The sequence below is a fragment of the Mixophyes fleayi genome, chromosome 3 (assembly GCF_038048845.1).
Source record: "Mixophyes fleayi isolate aMixFle1 chromosome 3, aMixFle1.hap1, whole genome shotgun sequence".
Taxonomy (NCBI): domain Eukaryota; kingdom Metazoa; phylum Chordata; class Amphibia; order Anura; family Limnodynastidae; genus Mixophyes; species Mixophyes fleayi.
This window is the reverse complement of record NC_134404.1, coordinates 137,082,247-137,094,310: the sequence shown is the minus strand read 5'-3', so window position 1 is coordinate 137,094,310 and position 12,064 is coordinate 137,082,247.

The following is a 12,064-nucleotide window of genomic DNA, read 5'->3' as shown; positions in this document are numbered from 1 at the left end:
GTCAGGGAACTTTCAACAGTTCTAAACTGAGAAGACTCAATTAGTGCATCCAAGACATTTCTACATGGAGTCTGCATACTCAATTCTCAACATAGTAGAAAAAGAGGACTTCCTTACATGAATAGATTTACATAGATGATTTTCTCAGAATATTTCCAGCTTACCTGGTGCCATTTAACCCCTCAACATCCCCCAGCAGGGCTGCCATCAGAAACTATGAGGCCCAGTACTAATTAATCTGGCAGGGCCCCCCCCCCCCCTCCCCATGCATGTGCTCCCTCCCTCTTCACCATAAATGCGCCCCCTATCCCTCATCATAGTAAATCCCCCCCCAATCACAGTGAATGGCCTCTCTTCTATCTGCCTCTCATATTAAAGGAAAACTTAATTAACTTACCTTCTCCTTCGTAATGCTGCAGCTCCCGGTCACTGATACACTGGGAGCGCGGCGCACAGTGATAACGTCACCACACCGTGCTCCCAGCCTATCAGAGCCTGGGAGACGGAGCTGCAGCATCGTTTAGAAGAAGGGGCAGTACAGTCAATCAGACTGAGAGCCCCGGACAGTTCAGAGAGCCCGGACAGACGGAGAGGTCTGTCTGGGCCCCTCACAGCAGTACTAGCCGTACGCCCCTGATGGTGGCCCTGCCCCCAGTAGCAGGACAGGCGCACTTTAATATTGGAAGAATATGGTAAATGCATGTATACTCAAATGCAGCTCATGCAGACCTACCAAACACCCATATGTGACTGTTCGATGTATCTTATACACCTGCTATAGGGCAGGTGCAGTTACTCACTGATGATGCCGTCTCATATGCTGCCGATGCAGATACATCTCAAGATGTGCGGCTCAGCATACGTGTCGAAATCCACCTCCTTATGTTATTTTTTGTTTTAAATTGTAATTTACTCTCATTTTGTGTCTAACTCTGCTTTAGCCCCAATGACTTTATACACATTCTGTGGTACTATCTGTAGAGACTTATAAATCAGTAGGAAGATGGGATTGGAGCACGTGTACTGAGCACTGACTCATAAAGCTTCAGCTCTCCCTACTTTTGGCATTCCACCCTCCTAACCTATCCATCCCTACACTAACACCATATCTTTTTCCTCCCCACTTACCTCCCAGACATAATTCTCTCATGTTCAAACTACTGGAGTGAGTGAGTAAGGTTGTGTGGAGTTTAATGTAACTTACACGATGGAGTACCTCTTACCTGTAAAGAGCAAAAACTCCTGAATTAGTTCCAAGCATACCTATATATTTCAACCTGTCTGTTGTGCAAGCAGGAGCAGCTAAAGGAAAATCAGATCCGCAATGTGTGATGTGGTGAACATACCCTTTAATTTTCCTATGGACCCCCAATTTTCATTTTACAAGCTTCTTCAAATGGACCTTTCAAGACATTTTCTATCAGAGCTGTCTATAGGTAGGAGTAGACTTCAGCATACATTATTGTTTGCATGGAGGAAATGGTTTTGAAATCCAAAGAGATTGTGGGCTAGATTCATTAAAGAATGTAAAACAAATGTATTATGTGTTTATTTTAAAATGCACATATATGAGGTATACACACGACTGTGATCAACAAAGAGCGGAGCTGAAGATACAACTGTTGATGAGTAGAAGTCTAGATCCGCTCTCCTCTAACAGACCCGACACAGCAGGACAAGCCCAATACATAAGTGGAGTATCATACAAAAGAAGGCACAGAACAACAAAAAAAAAGCTATTCAATTACTGTCACCTGTTAACAAACAGTAATGATAAAACATTAAATAAAAAAATTTCCCCTCCCATAAAATACATAACAATAACATCTACAGTACATAAAATAATTTTTTAGAGTTTGCAATCAGGAGCAACATGCTCTAGCTTGTAGACACAGCCATCATCACTAATAAATCAGGGCTTACACTAGATCTGTAGTTGGTGCAAGTGATATATCAGAAAATCACATACCTTGGAGATGCCCGTACAGTACATTGACTCCATGGATACCCCCATTCCATCACCCCGGAAATCGTAGGCTGTAGTAAGAGTCCTTTGCAAAAAATAAACTGGATGTTGTCACGTACTCTGCGCATATCCAGAAACGAACCATACGTCAAAGCGATTGTACACAAATTACAGCACATATCGGTATAATGGTATAGGGACTCGCACAGAGTGGAGCAAAAGACATGACAGGACATACAAAAGAGTCAGACAGACATGAGACAATAGGTAGAGAGAACCCTGTGAGTACTTACATTCTAAAAAAGAGGGGTAGTTGTAACTGAGATAAAATGGATTTGGTGGGCAAAGTTAGAGGAGGTGAGGGATAAAATGGTCAGGAGGTGGTAGGATAGGCTTGAAAAGGTGAATTTGGGGCGAGCTTTTGAAGAATTATAGGTTGGGGATGAGTCGCGTAAGGCGGGGTAGGGAATTCCAAAGATTAGGGGCACCACAGCAGAAGTCCTGGAAGTAAACATGTGAGGAGGTAATGTGAGGCGAATCAAGGTGGAGGTCAGAGGCAGAGGAAATGACAGCATTTTTTAAATCTGTAGGGAAGATACCAGTGGAGAAATCAAGAGCTTAAAGAGAATGTAAGCTTGCGAGCTGTGCCTTTTCACCTATTTTGTCTGTATTAAAAATATTGTTTATTACTGCATTTGTCCCCAATTGTAAAGTGATACAAAACTAACTGGCGCTATATAAGTGTTGATTATGATGACGACATGGAATGGGAGAGGGGGAGCGGAGTAACTTGGCAGGAACAAGGTCAAGAGAACAGGTTGTAGAAGAGGAGGAAGAGAAAAGAGTGAGGATCTCAGACACTGTTACAGGCGGGTAGGAGCAGAGGGATTAATAGAGAGGACAGGTGGTGGAGGGGGGGGGGCGAATCTGGAGAGAACAGATTTCATTGTAGATAGAATCAATTTTGTCTTTGCAGTGAGTGAACAGTGATGGACAAGGGGTGAGGATAGAGTAGAGAATTCATGGTAGTGAAATGGCCACGGGTTGCTGGACAGGGAAGAAATAAGGGATAAGAAAGGGTTGTTTGGCAAAAGAGGGCAGAAAAGTAAGAGGAAATAATGAATTTAAAGTGGGTGAAGTCAGCAATGGAGCAGGATTTCCTCCGTTGGTGTTCAGAGGAGCAGGAACACTTTTGGAGGAAATACCCTTGGTGCTGTCGCTAGATAAAGGGTAGGGCCCTGAACTGGTAGCGAGACATGTCCACTGCAAACCTGAGAAGATTGTGGTGCCTATCCCATATGGAAATGAAATTCAGAATTGGTCGGTAGGACAAATCTGTTTTTTGTACAAGGTAGAGGTTTGCATAACAACCCAAACCCCTTTGCTCCTCAATGATGATGATGTAACCCCTGTCCACTACACCCCTTACCCAGGCATCTGTAGAAGAACTGAACCACCGGTCCCAAAAGAGCAGAAGTTGAGCCCCCAAGCCCCAACCACAGAAGTTCTGGGCGGTGGAAGGAGGAAGTCACATAGATTGTTTGTCTGCTGGCTTGGGTGCAGGTCATCATCGCGCCTACTCCTCTGGGACTTACCCCATAGGGCAGAGAACTGAACCCTCATGGAAGCCCCCCTACATCTTCAAACAATGCAAAAGGTTCGAAATAGTCTGCCCTTTGACTTAGGTGTAGCAATTGGAATAAATTAACTTTTCCCTCCAGTGGCCCGAGATATAAATTTGTCTTAGGCTGGACCAAATAAAACCTACTATCCATCATAGGGCAAGGTCTCCAGGACCTTCTTGGATTCAGCATCCGCCTCTCAAGATCTGAGCCAAAGCATGCTTCTGGTTGCCACCTGTAGGGCCGAAGTCCGGGACAATCCCTGATCTGTGTCCAGCACAGGCTCCCAGAAACTCAGCTGCTTCTTTAATATGCTCTGCCAGTGGACAATTCAGGTCTAAGCATCCCAGATTAGATGCCATCACTGAGAGAAGGGGTCCATTTTTCCACGGCTTTGACCACCCATGCCGCCACAGCTACAGGAATCAAAATCCCCTCTCATTTTTTATCTGTGCTGTCTCAAATGAGTAGCACGCAGAAGAGGAATGATAGTGGATTTTGCAAAATGCACAATGGAAGCATCCACACTCAGGCGAGTTTTCTATAACGCAACATGTGTCCACAAGCGGGCAAGAGGTGAAAACCTTCTTGGAACCTGATATCTGCTATTAGGTTCAAGTCTGGCTTCCTCCCAAATTTGAAACTGTGGAGAGGACGGAAGAGACAGTTTATTTCTTTTTCGATTTAAATAGAGAAGCCTGAGGGACCAGCTGTTCCCACTTTAGTACTATTAATGGTCTGTCAGACTACCATAATAAGGACCACCACTCCCTGCCTACTGAAGGAATAATCCTCCCAGGCTGTCGTCAGGTCAATATTTGAGTCTTCCTGAATTTCATTATCCTCCTGAAGGGAGGGGTCTGTATCAGAGTCTACCAGCTACTTGACCTGGGTATAAAGCTGGCGTTCTTGCTATCTGCTGGAAGATGTTTCTAAGATGCTCTGACCAATCCCTGGACTGACCTTTCTAGGTTCTGCATCCAGGGAGGTTCTAGGGACTCCTCCAACATGTCAGGATCTCTCTGAGATGCCTGTCCCACAGGAGGAGTATCTATAGCCTGAACCCCTAGAAGAAGGGTAGGAAAATCATCACCTACTGTCCCAGAACGTGTAGTCCGCAATGAACCTTGCCAGTTCTCTAGCCCAGGGCAACACCACCATGTCAGACACGTTCCCAGACGAGAGCAAGCCCAGGTTCTCAGACTCACGTCACACACCGGGCATCTGGATCTGACCATCCACGAGGTAGTTTGGCACCTGGAACAGGTGAAAATATACCACAGAGCTGGCTCCAGCAGCTTTGGACTTGGAGCTTGTCCCTCTTTCTAACATAAAGCAAACACAGAAAAGAGAAACAACAAGAGAGACACTGTAAAAACAGTATATAAGACAGTAATCAGGATGAAGTCTTACTCGCAGTCAAAAATGAAAGCTGCATCATGCAGATGGGGCTGCATCTTTTCAACCGGGTAGGTTCAGATGTTGGCATGCACAAGTACATCAGTCAGAAGCTTAGAGAAATGGGTAGGCTACTGCTACAGTCCAGATGAGCTATCCCTTTGGAGAGGATGGAAGACTTTACCACACCATCAAACTTTATGCATAGTAGACGCTGTGAAGCTGGCTATGAGACAGTTAAGACGCCCTCGTTGGCACTCAAGGTTGGGCATGGCCTGCAAAAGATAGAGGATTGTGGACTGCCGAGCCACGATGGAGGGCTGCACTGTTGCGTTTGAAAACACACGAAACATGAGATACGAGGCAAGATAGAACGAGTTGATCTCATCGGCTGCCATGAAAACTCTTAAGAAGTCCAAGTGGAACATGCCTCAGCTCATACCTTTCACGGAAGATGTGAAAAAGATGCACTTGTACCTCGATGAGAAGCAGCAAGCATATCGAAGTGGGCTATCCACCGAGCCTACGGACCCGCATAACAGCTTTAAAAAGAGGAATCAAACTTGTTGAAATGATGCGCAGTGGTTGAAGAGGGCTGTAACCTCCGTGGCTAGGTGTCTGTGTAAACGGGCATGCAGATGTCCTCAAACGGTCAAAATACATGAAGCTTTGCCCACCTTTGTTGTTTATTAATTTATGTATGCGGGAATGTGAATGTCCTCAGTCAAAATTCATGACACTTTCCCCATCTTGCAGTCCGTGTCAGTACTTTATGCAAAGTCAAGGTGAAATCTCATGTGGTAACTCTGGTGACAAACCGCTCCTACACATACCCCTATGATTGTTCTGTAGACAGGGCATTAGGAAAGGGGTGTCCCTATACGCCATGTTCCAGACATGGGTCCTCGCAATGCAATAAAAACAAGTGAGTGTGTGTGTGTGTGTGTCTGTAGCTGCTGCAGCCCAGTTTTCATTCTGGGTTAACAGCTGGGTCCTTGGTCTCTAGTTTGGGTGACTGTGACTCTTTCACTGGGTGCTGCGTCTGAAAGTGCTGTTGGTGCTCCCCCCTCCACATAACTTAAAATAAGAAACTAATACATGCCTTACTCTAGGCACAAAAAAAGAGGCTTTCCAGCAGAGAAGCATAGATTGGGAAAGGGATGGGTAAGAGGCCAGACGAGTGTTTAGTTATTTCTTAGTATCTTACTCCAGCACAGCGTCCTCTATATCCGATGGTGAAGAGTGTCACCCACATTGTAGTGGTGCAAGAGAAACACAGTTAGGTACAAATGTATTTGGACCCGAATATGTTTTGCTGAATAGCTAAGAGCAATAAAATGTCAAAGTTATATAATGAATATGGGTCAAAAGTAGGGAAGTGCACCGGCCACTTTTGGTGTCTCGTGTTTTGGATTCGGATTTGCTTGAGGTTTTGGGTTCGGATTTGTTTCGCAAAACACCTGACGAAAGGTTTTGGTTCGGATTTAAGGTTTTGGAATCGGATTTATTTTTTAAAAAAAACATAAAAAGTGCTAAAAACCAGTTTTGTGTTTTTTTTTTTTTTTTTTCACTCCTACGCTATTATTAACCTCAATAACATTCAATAACAATCATTTCCACTAATTTTCAGTCTATTCTGAACACCTCACAATATTGTTTTTAGGCCAAAAGGTTGCACCGAGGTAGCTTGAGCACATAATGCCAAAAAAAGAGGTACAAGATGGAATTGTTCTGGGCCCTCCCTCCCATCCCTCGCGAGATTCGACGCGAGACTTGGACGACAGGGACTCGTTTTCAATTTTTTGCCCGCCGGAAATATCCGAACAGTGCTCGGATCCCGTTCGGATGCGCACTGTTCGGGTGGGCTTGGATTAGCGGAATCTGAGCCCGCTCATCTCTAGTCAAAAGTGCAAAACTATCACCTTCAATTTGGAACATATAAAGTACGTTCCTCCTCCCGTAGGATTTCTTCAATTTAATTTTGAAAGTAACAACTAAAACCACTATTATATTATTATCACCATTTATTTATATGGTGCTACTACATCAGTCCCTGCCCTGTTGGGGCTTACAGTCTAAATTCGCTGAAACACAGACAGAAACAAAACACAGACAGAAACACAGACTAGGGTCAATTAACCTTCCAGTATGTTTTTAGCGTATGGGAGGAAAGCGGAGCAACCGGAGGAAACCCACGCAAACACACGGAGAACATACAAACCCCTAATTAGCAAACTTTGCTGAACGATTTCCAGATTCACGATCAACGGTACATTTATTTTACTAGGCCAGGAATAAAAAGTAAAAAAAAACCCCCAAAAACAACAAGTTGCTCTGCACCAAGAAGAGCGGAGAACCTCCTGCCAAATATACTTTTTTATTTAGAAAATAGTGTGAATTGTGCACGTACAGACAGGATGGATATAAAATCTGTGGTTTAATTGTAATAATTGCTTAATATGCCATAGGTTACTGACAATTCAGCCTTTGTAAGAGATTTGTATGCCCTGTATGGCGAGACTTTACGTAAAGTCTCGCTATAGACAAAATAGATATAAGCGCTAGACTGAAAGTTGCCTGTTGTACCCTAGGCTGTCAGCGATTCTGCCTCTCCAAGAATAAATTGAATCTGCATGTGGGCAAATGATGTTCCGACTGCTATTAATGACAAAAATGAATATAACTGCATGAAGACTGCAATATTGACCCGACTAGGTCTGTTGGATTCAAATGGCACCAAAAGTACGAATAACCAAAGCTCAATGAGCCAGGTAGAGCGGCTATGCCGTTTTGAGAAGTAAAAAAGGAGCCCCGCCTCCCCCCCCCCCCCAAAGGAGTGTAGCGCCGAAGGACGCAAGTCCCGTCGTACGTTTCACGAAGTTGCTCTAATCAAGGGAATTCCCTGCAACAGCTCATTTGCCCACATACAGAATCAATCTATTACTAGAGGCAGAATCGCCGACAGCCCAGGATACAACAAGCAACTATCAGCCTAGAGCTTATATCTATTTTGTCTATAGTGAGACTTTATAAAATGCAATAAGCACCATAGAACAGAGGACACCGATTCTGTGCATAGGAACAGTCATTCGCTAAGTTCCGATACCAATGCCATCTCATTTATCTATATGTAAAATTGGTTTCTCTCTGGAGAGGCACAATCGGCAGCAATTCATGGTGCATTAAAGAAAAAAAAAAAAAAAAAAAGGGAGGATCACCGGTCGACCGCCTTGACTCACTCGTCTGAGTACTCGAGGAAGCATGGGAATTGGGGTACACCGCTACGGGGTCTCTTGCCCTTGCGCAAAACCTGTGAACTTTTTTTGCTGTGTCTGGAGTTCATGAGATCTATATCCGGATTGCCACCTCTGGACTAGAGACTGAAAAACTTCTGGGTGGAGGGACCACTCCCCTGGCATCATCGCATTGCGACTGAGGTAATCGGCCTCCCAATTTTTTATTCCTGAAATGAACACCGCCGAGATTGCTGGAACATACTGTTCTGCCCAAAGGAATATCTGAGCTGCCACTAGCATTGCAGCTGCACTCCTGGTTCCTCCCTGTCTGTTGATGTATGCCACAGCCGTGGCATTGTCGGACTGAACTCTGACTGGGTGGCCCTGAATTAGAGTCTGGGCACCCCGGAGAGCTAAAAGAATTGCCTTCAACTCCAATGTGTTGATTGATAAGGCCGATTCCTGAACTGACCAGAGCACCTGGAGCCTGAGGTGCAGGACTACCGTGCCCCAACCTCTCAAGCTGGTGTCTGTTGTGGCTATGATCCATGACCATGGAGCAAAGGACCTGCCCACCGTCATGTGATCCTGATTCAGCCACCACTGGAGCGATTCTCTCACCCTCGGAGACAACGAGATCCTCTGGAGATCCAAGCGTAGGTGGGATCCTGACCATTTTGTCAACAGATCCCACTGGAAGCACAGAGAATGAGCTCGACCAAAGGGGATGGTCTCAAAGGAGGCTACCATCTTTCCCAGCAGCCGCATGCACAAGTGAATTGAGGGGCTGGGAAAAAACATGACCTGGGATGTTATACTCAGAATTTAACTGATCTTCTCGGCAGGCAGGAACACCTTTTGCTGACTGGTGTCCATGATTAACCCTAGGAAAACCATGCGTTGACACGGAACCACCTGGGCTCTCGAGAACCGCCAAGGTGAGGGATAAGTGCTGACGTAAGCAAATCTCTGAGAAGGATTTGATGAGCAGATCGTCCAAATAAGGCACGACCTGAACTCCCTTTAAGTGAAGACACGCTGCCATGACTGACATGATCTACGTGAAGACCCTCGGCGCTGTGGAGAGGCCGAAGGGAAGAGCCCGAAACCGATAGTGGGAGGACCCCACTGTGAATCTTAGGAGAGACTGATGGTCGCTCCAAATGGGAACGCGGAGGTAGGAGTCCTTTATGTCTATGGAAGCCATAAACTGATCTTTCTCTAAACCGTTTATTACCGACCTCAGGGATTCCATCCGAAATCTGTCCACCTGTAAGTGCACATTGAGGTTTTTTAGGTTTAAAATGGGTCGGAAGGACCCGTCCCGGCTTCTTGACCAGAAAGAGATTTGAATAAAACCCCTGTCCCTTCTGGTTGTCTGGGACCCTGCAGATGACATTTTGCGAAAGAAGAGGCGACACAGGCATGTATTGCCTGTCTTCTTGTTGGATCTCTAGGTAGCGGGGTTATAAAGAAACAATGTGGTACCGGACCCAGCAGGTCTATCATGTACCCCCTTGATATAATGCCCCGAATCCAAGGGTCTTGGGATGACGCTGCCCATTGTTCCTGAAACAAAGACAGACGTCCCCCCACCGGCGCCACCTCCGGCAGAGTAGAGTGGTCTTTAGGACGCAGGCTTCTCCTGGGTATTGGAGGCCTGGCGCCTAGCTGCAAACGAGGATCTACCCCCAACAGAGGAGCCTTGAGCATTTGGTTGTCTACCTCTAAATGACTGTCCTCTAGGCAAGGAGATCCCCCTAAAGGGCTGACGGAAGGAGCTGACCCGAGAGGTCCGGCCCCTACTTGAGAATACCGGCAAAGAAGTGCTTTTGCCCCGTTGCCTGGGAAATCATAGTATCCAATTCCGGGCCGAACAAAAGAGACTTCTGTCTCTAGGAGTAGGATCCTCCGGTTCTGGGAGGTCCAACGCCTGTCTCACCGCTAAAACCAAATCATAAATAAATTGGCTTTTAGTGTTCTCTTCCTGTTCCAAAGGTTGAACCTGGTCAGGATCAGAATTTATTTCCCCCTCCTCCTCTGAAAACACCTCAGAGTCTGAAAGGACCATTCCTTTTAGCAGGCGGGATGTTTGGGGATTCTAGTAACTGGTTTAGTTTGTCCAAACCCTTTATAAATGCTGCGGACCATGCCGGTTCTGTGGGAAAAGGGGCTTGGTCCGTAAGCAATGAGCAAGATCCTGGTATAGACGTTCCAATAGAACCTGTGGTAGCAGGGAGGCCCAAAGGTCTACTAGCATTATTAGCCGCCGAGCTGTCACACTAGATAGCAACTGAGTAGACTGTGAGATCATCCATGCTAAAGAGGAAACCGACTGTGTCAGGGAGGCAACCCAGGCCGGTTCATCCGTCAGTGGGGCTGGAATATGCTGGGTTTGCGCAGGGGGACCCCTGCTTCGCAGACAGAGCAGAGCGCCAACGGGTCCTTGTGCCCACATGGTAATTTAACATTACATCTTGAACATGTAAAATACTTTGCCATAGGGCCCTTTCCTTTATCTGTCATTTTTACAAAGGAAGGCACACCAAACACACAGCCTTAAATTGTTAGATTTAGCTGAGCGAGACTGAGAGAACAGTGGGAAAAAACAAGTAATCAACTAATCTGACATAAAACTTGTATTTTGTTAAACAACAATATAATATCTTGGCACGTAGGAGAACTACAATATAACCCCTACTAGCCCACTTTGCAGTCAGCAAATACAGTAATATGTGTTTAAATAAATCAGATACTTAGCCCACAGGCCAAACAGGGGAGAAGTCCAACAGCAGTGTCCTGGTGCCTGCTCCCTCTGATCTGTGTCCTTTCCCGGGCTTCTCCTTGGCGCCAGAAGACAGGGCTAGTCCCATTTTTTAATGGAGAGCAGGGGAGCTCTATGTCTTAGCTCCCCCCCCCCTCTGATAATGCTGTCTCTGTAGATTTTTCTAGAGGCCACCATTAGAAAAAAAGGTGGTATATGGCAGAGTAGTGGAGACCTCAAATTGAGGTCTCCGCAGCGGTTTTGCACCCCGATGCCCCCTCCTATGTATGAGGGGGGATCCTGGTATGGCCTCCCTCTGTTCCTCTCTCCTCCGTGGATTTCCAAGATGGCCGCCAGCATTTTGTTAACTCCGATAACCAGCACTCCATGCCTGCAGAGGCAGCGCCGGTTATCGGGGAGGCCCCAAGAGTGACAGCGGTCCGGAGAGACCACTTGTCACTCTGTATTTAGGCACCCTATTTACTCTGTCAGTGAGAGCCTCTGGCTCTCATCTGACAGAGCAGTGCCTGTGCTGCTGTTCTGGGAGTGTGTTCTCTATAATAAAACACACTCCCAGGTCTGCCACCAAAGGAAAAATTCCTAATGAAAAAAAGATAAATTAAATAGGAAAATAAATAAAATTAAATGAAAAAAAAACAAAAAACTAGCAGTAACTAAAACACTGCCCAACTCCATGGGCACCTAAAAAAAAACTGAACAGGAAGGGGCAGGGGGATTGTAGAGGGGAGGGGTCTGTCAGCAGTGCTAAACTTAACTAGCCAACTAGGTGCCAACTCCCGTGCTCCCCTCCACAACCCATGGTAAGCAGTGTCCCCCAGACTAGATGAAAGAGAAATTACCATAATTCAGTTACAGATCTTACATCCATCTTGTCAGTATGTGAATCTATATGAAATAGAAAAAGTACTATAGAACTGCTCACATCGATTCTCTCCGCAGGTCAGCCGCCAGGTTACAATACTAATGCCATATAATGTTACACAGCATTACGAATCATTTTATATGCTATAAATACAGAGAGACACACTTACTTGGCACTTCTTAGTCAGACGCGTGA